The sequence below is a fragment of the Symphalangus syndactylus genome, chromosome 17, assembly GCF_028878055.3.
Source record: "Symphalangus syndactylus isolate Jambi chromosome 17, NHGRI_mSymSyn1-v2.1_pri, whole genome shotgun sequence".
NCBI classification, from domain to species: domain Eukaryota; kingdom Metazoa; phylum Chordata; class Mammalia; order Primates; family Hylobatidae; genus Symphalangus; species Symphalangus syndactylus.
The window spans coordinates 94,211,255-94,226,334 of record NC_072439.2 but is presented as its reverse complement, the minus strand read 5'-3'; the positions used below and the strand labels follow the sequence as shown (position 1 = coordinate 94,226,334).

General features: G+C 37.2%; 1 protein-coding gene across 1 annotated transcript in view; it reads left to right on the top strand.

The window, feature by feature from the left end:
• Positions 1-15,080, top strand: part of FGF12 (fibroblast growth factor 12) — a 603,658-nt gene that overhangs the window by 181,452 nt on the left and 407,126 nt on the right. The window lies entirely within an intron of this gene.

Below are 15,080 nucleotides of genomic sequence, written 5' to 3'. Positions count from 1 at the left end.
TCTATTTTTCATTTTGAGCCCCTTTTCTACTTAGCACAATTCCAGGAGCTTGGACATTATTGCTTCTGCTTCTTTACTTCTACACATAATTACTAAGTTACATTAATTATTAGAATCTGTTCTTTTATCACGACTGCATTTGCCATCGTTTAGGGTTTTACAATTTGCTGTCAGGTCATATTGGTTTTCCCTATCTCCATACTAGTACCAGAGTAATCCTCCTGAATCACATATTTGATTATAGCATTCTAGGAGTTAACATCTTTCAGCAGCTTTGATAGGATTTTTTAAAATCCAGATTTCTTAGCCTGAGCAAGTGTTAGTGTAATTAGCTTGCCTGGTATGGTTTAGGAAGCATAAACTATCACATCCACTTTAATGCCTATTAAGAAATGTAGCAGTGGTTTATAATAGAGAAGTGATGTAGAGATCTATGAAAGACTTTTTTGATGGAAGCAACACAAGTGAAGTATTTTTTCAGGTTATAAGAGACAGGGTTATAGTGTAATGAATTATTCCCACAGGAACAACTGTAGATTAGTCATGGAATCAGCTTTCCTTTCCATTTTTTAGGTTAATATTGCCAGGTTTTTTTTAATGCTGTGTGTTGTTATTGGTGAGATGAATAAAAATATCAGTTAATGTGTTAGAAGGGCTATAACACTACAACCGGGTAAATACATGATTGTCTTTCAATCTGTCTGCTCTGGAACACAATGGTGGCATTATTAGAGAATAGCTATCATCAGAATTAATAATAATGTTCAGAATCTGGCTAATACATACCTTGGTGAACTAGTTAACCCCATCCTAGGCATGGTAGATGAGCCATTGTAATGTCACTGAAAATATAGGTGATAGCCACACAGTTGATAAGAATAAATCTAGCAAAATCCTCTGGAAAAGGGATTTAGAAGTGAAAAGGCTTGAAGTCTGCTCCAAGTTGAGTAATTATGTTGTGAGTTTTTCTGAGTGATTCATTTCCCTATGCCTCAGTTTTTTCCATTTGTACAATGAAGACATTGGAATGTGTAATATCTGAAATTTATATCCTAATATTGAATTTGAAATTGCAGAAATATTTCCGATTCGTGTTCTATACTTTTAAACATGTGTATCAATGCTTTGGGAATTAAGGCCTTTAAGTTGCTTAATGTTATCTATTGTCACCAATCTAACTGGTAACAGCTCTAAAGTCTCTCTATGCACTAGACACCAAACATCCTTCTTCTCTCCCTCTGCATACCCCGACACTTAAAAAACAGGAAATGTGTATTTTTGGATGTTATTCAAATTTACTTACATAGAAGTATTTACTCACTTAGAAGAAATTTACTCATTTTGAAGTATGCTAAGAAAGGCATTTTTAAATCCTGTAGTAGTTGCAAAGTTTTTTAAAATCTTGGTTTCATTTTTTGACTTTATTTCTGGTTCTAGTCATCTACATTCTGAATGTACAGAGGCCTCCAGTAAATTTTCTAGCTAATACTTAGGAAGCATTTTAAGGGAATAGAGTATTATCTCCTAGCACATGTTGAAGAAAATGATAACAGAAGCTATAGAAAAAATAGTGACAGAAGCTGTAGAGAAGAAAATGATAGTTTTTATTGCAGTGACTGAAAGGCAACCCTGGCCAGTGCTGTGATGAGAAATAATACTAGTTTCATTGGTTAAGTTCTAGCATTACATAACTAGAGCAGGTACTTTTAAGAACAGGTTGGAGAATGCTTCCTATTGGTTTTGGATTCAGTTGTGAATCCAGTATCATTTCTATGTGGCCAATTTTACTGCAACATAAGCTATAATTTATATAAATATTGAGATTTATCCACAACAATATACCATTGTAAAGATAATAACCTGTTATAAATTACAATAATCATTTATTAGAGACAACCTTCTTGAAATAACTTGGTATCATTGAGGTGATGAAAGAGACACACTGGGGGAGTTTATTGCAGAAGCAGAGACTCTATAAAGAAAACGGTGAACTTGAGTGAGTTGAGAACTATGTATAGTTTGATTGTGGATTATTCTATTGTGATCAAACTGAAGAAGACAAATTCATAGAGACTACTTATAAAAAACATTTAATTAATAAGTCAGATGCCGATGGATACATTTACACTGGGAGAGAGACGTCACCTGCTCTACTACCAATGGAAATTGTCACTGTTTTCTATAAAGGATTCCATACATGGCTTATAAAAAGCCAAACAGTCATCACAAGGTTTCTTTTGATACGTGAAATTAGTACAGATAGAGTTGGGTAGGTCTAAGGAATATTTGCGGAGGCTCAGCTAGAATCTAGTTTGTTTTGCCCCACTATTGTTTTTTTGAGACAGGGTCTCACTCTGTTGCCCGGGCTGGAGCGCAGTGGTGCAGTCTCAGCTCACTGCAGCCTCAACCTCCTGGGCTCAAGCGATCCTCCCACTGCAGCCTCTGAAGTAGCTAGGACTACAGGTGTGTGCCACCATGCCAGGCTAATTTTTGTATTTTTAGTTGAGATGGGGTTTTGCTGTGTTGCACAGGCTGGTCTCAAACTCTTGGGCTCAAGGGGTCTGCCCACCTCAGCCTCCCAAAGTGTGGAGAATTATAGGCGTAAGCCACCCCTCCCAGCCCACCCTACTATTTTGTAAATAGTCATTGGTTATTAGGGTATTGAGTGGCCACTCTTTTATTCACTCATTTGTCAACAAAAGTCTATTGAGTAGAGACTATGTGTCAGAAATAGTTCTGGTCTCTAGAAATACATTGGTGAATCAGATAAATTCCTGCCCTCATAAAGCTTACATTCTAACAGGAAGGAATAAGCATTGAACCAGGGAACTACAATTAAACCCTTATTCTCCAGTTGTGGTTTTGGTGTATTCTTTATCTGTCAAAATATCCTTTTTTTTTGTTTTGAAAAGTAGCAATTTCTCATGACAAACATTACAGATTCTAAAATTTGCTGCCCATTTAAAATTTCTCCTTAATTTATGAATTATATATATATATAATTGATTTTCCATAGATGATCTTAAAAAGCTGGGATCACTGTGGTTTGCACCTAAAGTATTAGTGATGATAGGTTTAATTTGTTTAGTGCCTATTGTAAGCCCTGCAGTGCAGTAGTCACTTTATGTATAATATCTCATAGACTTCTTACAATACTCTATAATGCGGCATTCTTATCTATATTTAGAGGAAACAACTGAGACTCAGAGAGGTCATGTAAATTGTCTAAGATGACACAGCTAATAAATGACAGAACCAGGATTTGAATCAAAATTGTCCAGACTCAAAAGTTATGTTCTTTTCCACTACACCACTCTGTCCCTCATTTACTAGGTCTTTCCTAAGGCAATAATTACAGCTAGCTAATTACGTTCCATTCAGAGATGAAGTAGTCATGACTTCTTCCTTAGTTTATTTGGGTGGAATCCATTCAGAGCACAGAGATCCTTATGCCTTTAATCACTCAGATTGGACCACTTTTCTTTTCAAAATCTCTGAGATCTAATTTGTCTTAGAGAGTGTAGCCAAGTGGTTCAATGTCCTTTGCCCAAAGCTCGAATGTCCTCTAAAAGTAAAAAGAAGCTCACTATGAGTAGAGACAGGTAATTCCAACTGTGGATGGATTTGAGAAAGAGAATATTTTTTAATATTGAGTTGAGAATTGTCTCCTTAAAAGTACCAGCATCTACCACGCTGAAGAATTACATATTTTATCCATAAAAGAACCCTCTGGATATTATGTGAACAATTTTGTTTTCTTCTGGAAGCTACTTTTTCTAGCACCTACAGTTTCATTCTCTTCACCATGTGTCACTCTCCTCGGGATAGGGGCCATTTGAAACCAGCTATAGCTATGGGACAGAATTCACAGCTTTGCTAGAAGGTAAACACTTCACGAAAGCTATGCACATACTTGTGAAGGTTTTTCTGTGGGAGAGAAAGATCAGTGGTCGTGGAGGAAAGCTTTTTCAGAGGTCATTGAAACATCACTATTCACAGCTGAAGACTGTGTTATTTATGACGCTCACTGTCCTTTGTGATAAAATTTATCATGTCGATGCACATGGTAAATGCCTCCTGGAATTCAGTGCCAGGGAAAATATGTTGGTAATGATAAATTGGTACAATTGTCTTGATAATTAAAGCTTATACACAAGTAGTTTTGGGGGCTAGAGTGCAAGTGTTCGGTTGGTACCTACATGAGGGAATATCCTGTAGTATTTGATTCCTCACGCAGTTGTAGTTGGTACAGAAATCCCCTATAATGCTATGCTAGAGAATGCTGCTTCTCATAGGTGTTTCTGATCATTGTGGGGCTTGCTTCCCTTGGACATGGCTCAGTTGATCTTGCGTGAGTCTTTGTACCAGCTTACTGATTATTCAAGTTCTCCTTAAGCTATCTCACCTGACTTCTCCTCCGTCTCCTCTTCCAGGAAGAGGAAAAGTCAAAGTCCAGACAAAGTAGTTGTGGCGATTGCCCTGAAATAGGTGTCTGCTCTTAGACAGACCTATTGACTTACAGACTGAATGGAAATACAAAGGTCTGCTATACTCACGATTGTACCCTGATTCTGTGCCCAAGCTTATACAACTTGTGTGGGATAGACCTGGAATGAGAGTCTAAAAAGTCTAGCTCTAGAATCAGCTCTCTTAAAACCTACAGTATAGCGCTTCACTAATAATACTTTAAAATAATAAAATGAGTGTGAAATCCAGACCCTACTTCTGTAAAAAAAAAAATTGTAAAATTTAAAGTGTTGTAGAGAGAAATCTATATGTTTTGTTATGTGTTAAATAGCTCTTTTGGATAACTTTAGTACTGAGATAAAATAAATTTACAGTAAAATTCTCAGAAGGATGAGATAATTTACATGAGTTCACTGTCCAGATATCGAAACCTACTCTTTCTAAAAATTAACATATCAGAGAGGAAGGCAGCGCAAGATGGCCAAATAGAAGACTTCACCAATTGTCCTGCCAGCAAGAATAACAAATTAACAACTATCCACATAAAAACGCACCTTCATAAGAACCAAAAATCAGAAGAGCAATCTCAGTACCCGGTTTTAACTTCATATTGCTGAAAGAGGCACTGAAGAGGGTGGAAAAGAGAGCCTTGAATTGCCAACAGTACCCGTCCCCATCCCCTCAGCAGCAGTTGTGTGGCATGGAGAAAAAAAAAATCTGTGTGCTTGGAAAAGGGAGAGCACAGTGATTGTGGGACTTTGCATTGGAACTCAGTGCTGTCCTGTCACAGCAGACAGCAACACCAGGTAGAACTCAGGCAACGCTAATGGAGGGAGCAATTAGACTAGCCCTAGCAAAGGGGAATTGCTCAGAACCAGTGAACTTGGGGGGCATGTGACCTAGTGAGACATCAGCTTGAACAGCAAAGAGAGTGCTTGCACTATCCATTCCCCAGCCCCAGGCAGTGTAGCTTTCAGCTCTGGGAGATACTTCTTCCGTCTGCCTTAGGAGAGGATAGGGAAGAGTAAAGAGGACTTTACTTGCCACTTGGATACCAGTTTAGCCACAGTAAGATAGGGCACTAGGCAGAGTCCTGAGGGCCCCATCCCAGACCTTAATTCCAGGATGACATTTCTAGACACACCCTGGGCCAAAAGGGAATCCACTGCCTTGAAGGGGAGAACCCAATCCTGGCAGGATTCATCATCTGCTGACAAAAGAGCCCCTGGGCCTTGAACTTTCAGCAATGGTAGCCGGGCAGTACTCGCTGTGGGCCTTGGGTGAGACTCAGAGACATGCTGGCTTCAGGTGAGACCCAGCACATTCCCAGCTGTGATGGCTATAGTTAGAGACTCCTTCTGCTTGAGAAAAGGGGAGGGAAGAGTAAAGGGGTCTTTGTTCCTTAGCTTAGGTACCAGCTCGGCCACAATGGGGTAGAGCACCAAGCAGACTCTTGGAGTCCCCATTCTGGGCCTTGGTTCTTGAATGGCATTTCTGGACCTAGCCCTGAACCAGAGGCGATCCCATTGTCCTGAAGAGAGTGTCCCAGGCTTGGCAGCATTCACCAACAAGCTGACTGAAGAGCCCTTGGGCTTTGAGTGAACATCAGTGGTAGCCAGGCAGTACTCGTCATGGGCCTGGGGCAAGGGTGGCCACAGGGAGAAACTTTGTGCTTATAGAAAAGGGAGGGAAGAGTGTGAAGGACTTAGTCTTGTGGCTTGGGTGCCAGCTCAGCCACAGTAGAATACAGCAACAGGTAGATTCCTAAGGTTTCTGACTTAAGGGACTGGCTTCTGAAAAACATCGCTGGACCTGACTGGTGCTGGAGGAAACGCACCATTCTGAATGGAAGAACAAAAGCCAGAGTGGCTTTGTCACCTGATGATTGTAGAGCCCTAGGGCTTTGGGTAAGCATAGGTGATAGTCAGGCAGTGGTAACCACAGGCCTTGGGTGAGACCCAGTACCATACTAGTTTCAGGTCTGACCCAGCACAGTCCTAACAGTGGTGACAACAGGAGTACTTGTGTCACCTCTCTTCTAGCCTAGTTAGCTCAGCACAGAGCTGAGCTGTTTGTGAGAAAGTAAGGAAAGAGAACAAGAGTCTTTTCTTGGTAATCCAGGCAATTCTTCCAGATCTGATTCAAGACCACCAAAGAAGTATCTCTATAAGTCTGCAAGAACAATATTGTTACTGGGCTTGGGGTGCTCCCTAATACAGATGGGGCTGCAGTGACCAGAAACTTAGAGCACAACACCCAAGTGCCTTTGAATGCTTGGAAAGCCTTCCAAAGAAGGACAGGTGGAAAAAAAAAAAAAAAACAGACTGCGAAGACTACAATAAATACCCAACTCTTCAATGCCCAGACACTGACAAACATCCACAAGCATCAAGATTATCCAGGAAAATACGACCTCACCAAATGAACTAAATAAGGGAGCAGCAATTAATCCTAGAGAGACAGAGATATGTGATCTTTCTTTCAGAGAATTCGAAATAGCTGTTTTGAGGACTCGTAATGAAATTCAAGATAACACAGAGAATGATTTCAGAATGCCATCAGATAAATTTAACAAAGGAATTCAAATAATTAAAAAAGAATTATGCAGAAATTCTGGAGCTGAAAACTGTAATTGAAATACTGAAGAATGCATCAGAGTCTCTTATCAGCAGAATAAATCAAGTGGAAGAGTTAATTAGTGGGCTTCAAGGCAGGCTATTTGGAAATAGCCAGGGGAGACAGAAAAAAAGAAGAAGAAAAAAGAATGGGCCAGGCATGGTGGCTCACACCTGTAATCCCAGCACTTTGGGAGGCCGAGGCGGGTGGATCATTCGAGATCAGGAGTTCAAGACCAGCCTGGCAAATATGGTGAAACCCTGTCTCCACTAAAAACACACACACACACACAAAATGCCAGGCATGGTGATGTGCACCTATAGTCCCAGCTGCTTGGGAGGCTGAAGCCCCCAAGGTCAAAGATAAAGAAAGGATCCTAAAAGTGGCAAGAGAAAAGAAATGAATAACATACAATGGAGCTTCAATATATCTGGCAGCAGACTTCTCAGTGGAAACCTAATAGATCAGGAGAATGTGGCATGACATATTTAATGTGCTGAAGGATAAAAACTGGTATCCTAAAATAGTAGATTTAGTGAAATTCTCCTTCAAGCATGAAGGAGGAATAAAGATTTTTCCCAGACAAATAAAACTAAAGGGTTTTATTAACATCAGACATGTCCTCCAAGAAATGTAAGGGAGTTCTTCAGTCTGAAAGAAAAGTTTGTAAATGAAAAAAAAAGCATCTGAAGGTGCAAAACTTACTGGTAATAGTAAGTATACAGAAAAACATGCTATATTTTAACACCATAATTTTGATGTGTAAACTACTCACATCTTAAGTAGAAAGACTAAAGATGAACCAATCAAAAATAAACTACAACTTTTCAAGATACAGATAGTGTAATAAGATATAAATAGAAATAGCAAAAAGTTAAAAAGTGGGGGGACATAATTAAAATATAAACTTTTAATTAGTTTTCTCTTTGTTTATGCAATAAGTGTTAATTTGTCATTAATTTAAAATAATGGGTTATAAGATATTATTTGCATGTTTTATGGTAACTTCAATCAGAAAATGTACAACAAACACAATAAAAATCAAGAACTCAAAACCTTAAAACAGGCCGGGCGCGGTGGCTCACGCTTGTAATCCCAGCACTTTGGGAGGCCGAGGCGGGCGGATCACGAGGTCAGGAGATCGAGACCACGGTGAAACCCCGTCTCTACTAAAAATACAAAAAATTAGCCGGGCGCGGTGGCGGGCGCCTGTAGTCCCAGCTACTCGGAGAGGCTGAGGCAGGAGAATGGCGTGAACCCGGGAGGCGGAGCTTGCAGTGAGCCGAGATTGCGCCACTGCACTCTAGCCTGGGTGACAGAGCGAGACTCCGTCTCAAAAAAAAAAAAAAAAAAAAAACCTTAAAACATATCAGAGAAAATCACCCTTACTAAAAGGAAGACAGGAAAAAAGAAAAGAAGGAAGAGAAGACCACAACCAACCAGAAAACAAGTAACAAAATGGCAGGGGTAAGTCCTTGCTTATCAATGACAACACTGAATGTAAATAGACTAAACTCTTCAATCAAAACACATAGAGTAGCCGAATGGATTTAAAAAAACAAGACCTAATGATAAGTTGCACTTTTCCTACAAAGACTCACGTAAACTGAAAATAAAGGGATGGAAAAATATATTGCATGCAAGTAGAAACCAAAAAGAGCAGCAATAGCTATACTTACATCAGACAAAGTAGATTTCAAGACAAAAACTATACAAAGAATCAAAGAAGGTCATTACATAATGATAAAGAAATCAATTCAGCAAAATGATATAACAACTATAAATATATATGTACCCAATACTGGAGCACCCAATTATATAAAGGAAATATTATTAGAGCTAAAGAGAAAGATAGACTCCAACACAATAACAGCTGGAGACTTCAACACCCCACTTTCATCATCGACACATCATCCCGACAGAAAATTAGCAAGGAAACACTGGCTTAATCTGTACCATACACCAAATGAACCTAAAGTATATTTACAGAACATTTTATCCAATGACTGCAGAATACATATTCTCCTCAGTACATGGATCATTCTCAAGGATATACCATATGTCAGGCCACAAAACAAGTCTTAAAACATTCAAAAAAATTGGAAGTTATATCACTTATCTTCTGTGACTACAATGGAATAAAACTAGAAATCATTAACAAGAGGAACTTTGAAAACCATACAATCTTAAGGAAATTAGACACTATGTTCCTTAATGATCAATAGGTCAAAGAAGAAATGAAAAAGGAAATTGAAAAAAATCTTGGAACAAATGATAATGGAGACACAACACACTGAAACCAATGGGATACAGCTAAAGCGGTACTAAGAGAAAAGCTTATAGCTATAATCACCTGCGTCAAAAATTAGAAAAACTTCAAATAAACTACCTAATTATGCTTCTTAAAGAAATAGAAAAGCAGGAATAAAATAAACCCAAAATTAGTAGAGAAAAAAATAATAAAGTTCAGAGTAGAAATAAGTGAATGTGAAATTAAGAAAACAATACAAAAATCAGTGAAACAAAATATTAGTTTTTAGAAAAGATAAACAAAATTGAGAAAACTTTGGCCAGACTAAGAAAGAAAAGAGAGAAGGACCCCAAAAAATCAGAGGTGAAAATGGAGACTTTACAACTGATACTGCAGAAATCCAAAGGATCATCAGAGGCTACTATAAGCAACTCTATGCCAACAAATTGGAAATTCTAGAAGAAATGCATACATTCCTAGACACATATAACCCACCAGGATTGAACCATGAAAAAAATCCAAAACTGGAACAGACAAATGACAAATAACCAGATCAAAGCAGTAATAAGAAGTCACCCAGCAATGAAAAGCCTGGAACCTGATGGCTTCAATGGTGAATTTTACCAAACATTTGAAGAAGAACTAATATCAACCCTACTAAAACTGTTCAGAAAAATAGGGCAAAAGGGAATACTTCCAAACTTATCATATGAGGCCAGTATTACCCTGATACCAAAACCAGACAAAGACACCTCAAAAAGAAAAGAAAACTATAGGCCAATATCCCTGTTGAACATTGATGCAAAAATCGTCAACAAAATACTAGCAAACCGAATTGGATTCAATAACTCATTAAAAAGATCATTCATCATGACCAAGTGGGATTTATTCCAGAAATACAAGGATGGTTCAGCATACACAAATCAATCAATGTGATGCATTATATCAACAGAACAAAATACAAAAAACATATGATCACTTCAATTGATGCTGAAAAATTATTTGATAAAATTCAACATCCTTTCATGATAAAAACCCTAAAAAAATCTGGGTATAGAAGGAACATACCTCAACACAATAAAAGCCATATTGACAGACCCACAGCTAGTATCATAATGAATGGGGAAAAATGGAGAGCATTGCTTTTAAAATCTGGAACACGACATGGATGCTCACTTTCACCATTGTTATTCAGCATAATGGTGGAAGTGCTAGCTAGGGCAATCAGACAAGATAAAGAAATAAAAAGCATCCACACTGGAAAGGACGAAGTCAAATTATCCTCGTTTGCAGATGATATTTTTGTTAGTTGGAAAAACCTAAAGGTTGTACCCAAAATTATTCAAATTGATCAACAAATTCAATAAAGTTGCAGGATACAAAATTAACATACATAAATCAGTAACATTTCTATATGCCAACAGCAAATAACCTGAAAAAGAAATCAAGAAAGCAATCCCTTTTGCAATAACTACAAATAAAATAAAATATCTAGGAATCAATTTAACAAAATAAGTGAAAGATCTCTACAATAAAACACTGATGCACGAAATTAAAGAGCACAACAAAGAAATGAAAAGATATTCCATGTTCATGGATTGGAAGAATCAATACTGTTAAAATGTTCATACTGCCCAAAGCAATGTACAGATTCCATGCAAGTCCTTCAAAATACCAATGACATTCTATTCTTCACAGAAATAGAAAAAAAAAATTGAAAATTTATATAGAACTGCAAAAGACCCAGGAAAAAGCTAGAATTATCCAGCTAAAGCTATCATGTACAAAAAGAACAAAACTAGAGGAATCTCATTACTTGACTTCAAATTGTACTACAGAGCTATAATACCAAAATAGCATGGTACTGGCATAAAACCAGACAAATAGACCAATGGAACAGAATGAAGAACTCAGAAGTAAATCCATATGTCTACAGTTAACTCATTTTTTAACAAAGATGCCAAGGACATACATTGGGGAAAATACAATCTCTTCAATAAGTGGAGCTAAGAAAACTGGATATCCGTATGCAGCAGAATGAAACTAGACCCCCTATCTCTAGCTAACCACATACAAAACAAAAACAAAAACAACAACAACAAAAAAAACAACAACAAAAAAACGGATTAAAGGCCTGGCACAGTGGCACATGCCTATAATCCCAGCACTTTGGGAGGCCAAGGTGGGTGGTTCACCTGAGGTCAGGAGTTTGAGACCAGTCTGCCCAACATGGTGAAACCCCATCTTTACTAAAAGTACGAAAAATTAGCCGGGCACAGTGGCACGCATCTGTAATCTCAGCTACTCAGGAGGCTGAGGCAGGAGAATCACTTGAACCTGGGAGATGGAGGTTGCAGTGAGCCGAGATCTCACCATTGCACTCCACTCTGGGGAACAAGAGTGAAACTCCATCTCAAAAAAAAAAAAAAAAAAAAAAAGTTAAAGGCTTAAATCTAAGACCTTACATTATGAAACTAGTAAAAGAAAACTTTGGGAAAACACTCCACAACACTATTCTTGGCAAAAATTTCTTGAGTAATACCCCACAAACACAGGCAACCAGACCAAAAGTGGACAAATGGGATCACATCAAGTTAAAAACCTTCTGCAAAGTGAAGGATACAATCAACAAAGTGAAGAGACAACCCACAGAATGGGGGAAAATATTTGCAAAATATCCATCTGACAAGGAATCAATAACCAGAATGTATAAGAAGCTCAAACAACTCAATAGGGAAACAATCTATTAATCTGAATAAAAAATACATGAAGATCTGAATAGACATTTCTCAAAAGAAGACATGCGAAGTGGTATATAACAATGTGCTCAGCATCACTGATTATCAGAGAAATGCCAATAAAAACTAACAATATGTCACCTCACCCCAGTTAAAATGATTTTTATCCAAAAGACAGGAAATCACAAACACTGGCCAGCATGTGGAGAAAAGGGAATCCTTGTACACACTTGGTGGGAATGTAAATTAGTACAACCACTATGGAAAATCATTTGGAGGTTCTTCAAAAAACTAAAAATAGGGCTACCATATGATCCCACAATCCCATTACTAGGTATATACCCAAAAGAAAAGAAATCAGTATATCAAAGAGATTTCTACACCCTCATGTTATAGGAGCACTATTCCCAATAGCCAAGATTTTGAGGCAACTGAAATGTCCACCAACAGACAAATGGATGAAGAGAATGTAGTACATATACACAATGGTGTACTATTCACCCATAAAAAAAGAATGAGATCCTGTCATTTACAAAAACATAAATAGGACTGGAGGTCATTACGTTAAGTAAAATAAGCCAGGCACAGAAAGATAAACTTCACATGTTCTCACTGATTTGTGAGAGCTAAAATTAAAACAATTGAACTCATGGGGATAGACAGTAGAATGATGGTTACTAGAGGCTGGGGAAGGGTAGTGGCGGAGAGTGAAGATAGTTAATAAGTACAAAAATGTAGTTGGAAAGAATGAATAAGAACTAGTATTCGATAGCAGGACGGGGAGACTAAAGTTAACAATAATTTATTATATATATAAAATTAACTAAAAGTATAATTCGATTACTTGTAACAAAAAGAAAGGATAAATGCCTGAGGTGATGAATACCCCATTTACCCTGATGTAATTATTATGCATTATATGCCTGTATCAAAATATCTTATGTACCCCATAAATACACCCAGTACGTACCCATAAAAACTAAAAGTTAAAAAAATCAAAATATCAGAAGCAAAAATCTTATGTTTTATATATTTTTTTCAAATGTCTTAGAAAATTCTCAACATATTTTACAATTTTTGTTGATGTCTCAGGATCATTATTATAAATTTTAATAATTGTATTGCCCTGTAAAATACACTTTCGGAGACTTGTTAACAACTTGTTAGGCTGTCTGGTGTTATTTATCTTCACACGTGATGGCACCATGTATTGTGACTTCGGAGGGCATGATATTTGTTGGTTTGTTGTTTGCTTACTTTTTTGCCATAAAATAGTTATTTCTCACCATATGTTTTTAAATCTGTCTATTTCAACTTTTGCTTCTTGATAAGAGGTTAGCAGTCCTTTTCTGCTAAGAGCCAGATTGTAAATATTTTAGGCTTTATGGACCATATAGCCTTTGTCACAACCACTCGACTCAGGTTGTAGCCTGAAACAGTCATAGACAACACAGAAACAAATGGTTATGGCTGTGTTCCAATGGAACTTTAGTTTCAAAAACAGGCAGTTTGCTGGATTTGGTGTGTGGGCTGTAGTTCTAGACTGTTGAGCATGGTGAAATAGTTGTGTAGAATAATACGTAAAAAAGTAAATAGGATTTTAAAAAATGTAAATACATATTGTATTAGGACATAATGTAACCCTACAAGCTATGTAAAATTTATTGCTGCAATTTTATGACAGCATTTGTAGGCAGTTAGATGTCTTTCTTTTGTCCCTTCTTTGCATCTTCTTTCAGGTTTGTATCTATGTGGCAGATATTTGGGGTTATTGAATAAATGAGCTCTAGAACACTTGCTTCACATGAATACGTGCATATGTATGTTTATGTATCTCGGATATAGCTAAATTCATTGTACCAATGAAGACCTAGCTAAGATTGGTTTAAGCTCCATTCTATGAATTTTAGAATTCAGTATTTCCCACCCCAACCACCACCAAGTTGTATGCAAATTTTCAGTGTGAGTTTATATTTTCGAGGCCTCCTCTGGCTCTGAGTTCTGCTTCTGTCAAATTATTTCATTTTAGAGACTGTACAGCTAGGCTTGTTCTCTGAAAAAGTCTCGGCTATTTCTATACCTCAGACTCCAGCCTCCTACCGTGGTTTTTGGTTTTCCTTAGTCCCTCCAAATTCTTCTCACATTGTTCTGCAGATTAATTCCATTTCCTCCAGTCTTACTCCCAAATTTCTCTCTGACTCCTCTGTGCGTGTTTTGATCTACCAAGATGCTTTGCTGAAGAAAGAAGACCTATTCTCCCTTAATTGAACTGTTTTCCTAAGAAGGGAGTTTTATTTTAAGTAGAATTTTTTCCCTATGGATATTTGGATGAAAGATTGGGTGGATGGATGGCTAAAAAGATGTTATACAGTACTGTATATTAGGATAGCTACTTCATACGGAGGCTAGTACCAAATATGAAAAACCTATTTCTAGCTTATTATAGTTGATTTTGTGATCTAGATATTATTCAGCATTGTTCTTCAAATCCCCTGCCACAGCCAAAACACACCTTATATACTATTTCTGCTTTTACCTATAGGAAGAATTTTATTCATTTCTTATTTGTTTCATTTTATAACATATCCTAATAATGATTTTATTACAAAAGCAGTCAGGAATATCACTTCATATGATAGTCTACTAAATCTTAGAAATAAAATACAAGATCATAAATCGTGTAAGGTAAAGGTTAGACTTAAAATCAAAGTATCCACTGAAACTTACAACAGTAAGGTGGTATTTCTATTTGGAGGAATGTCCCCAAATCTCCAATATTAGAAAAATAGTTATCTTATTATTATTATTAAATAGTTCTAAAATCGGTAATTTTAAAATGATTTTATTCAAAATTAGTATTATTCAGTCATATGAATTATCAGCCACTCTTAATTGTCTACAAAGAGCACTGCAAAGAATATCAAATAAAAAGATACATTTTTAATAGACTAAAGAGCATGGTGGCTCATGCCTGTAATCCCAGCACTTTGGGAGGCCAAGGCAGGGAG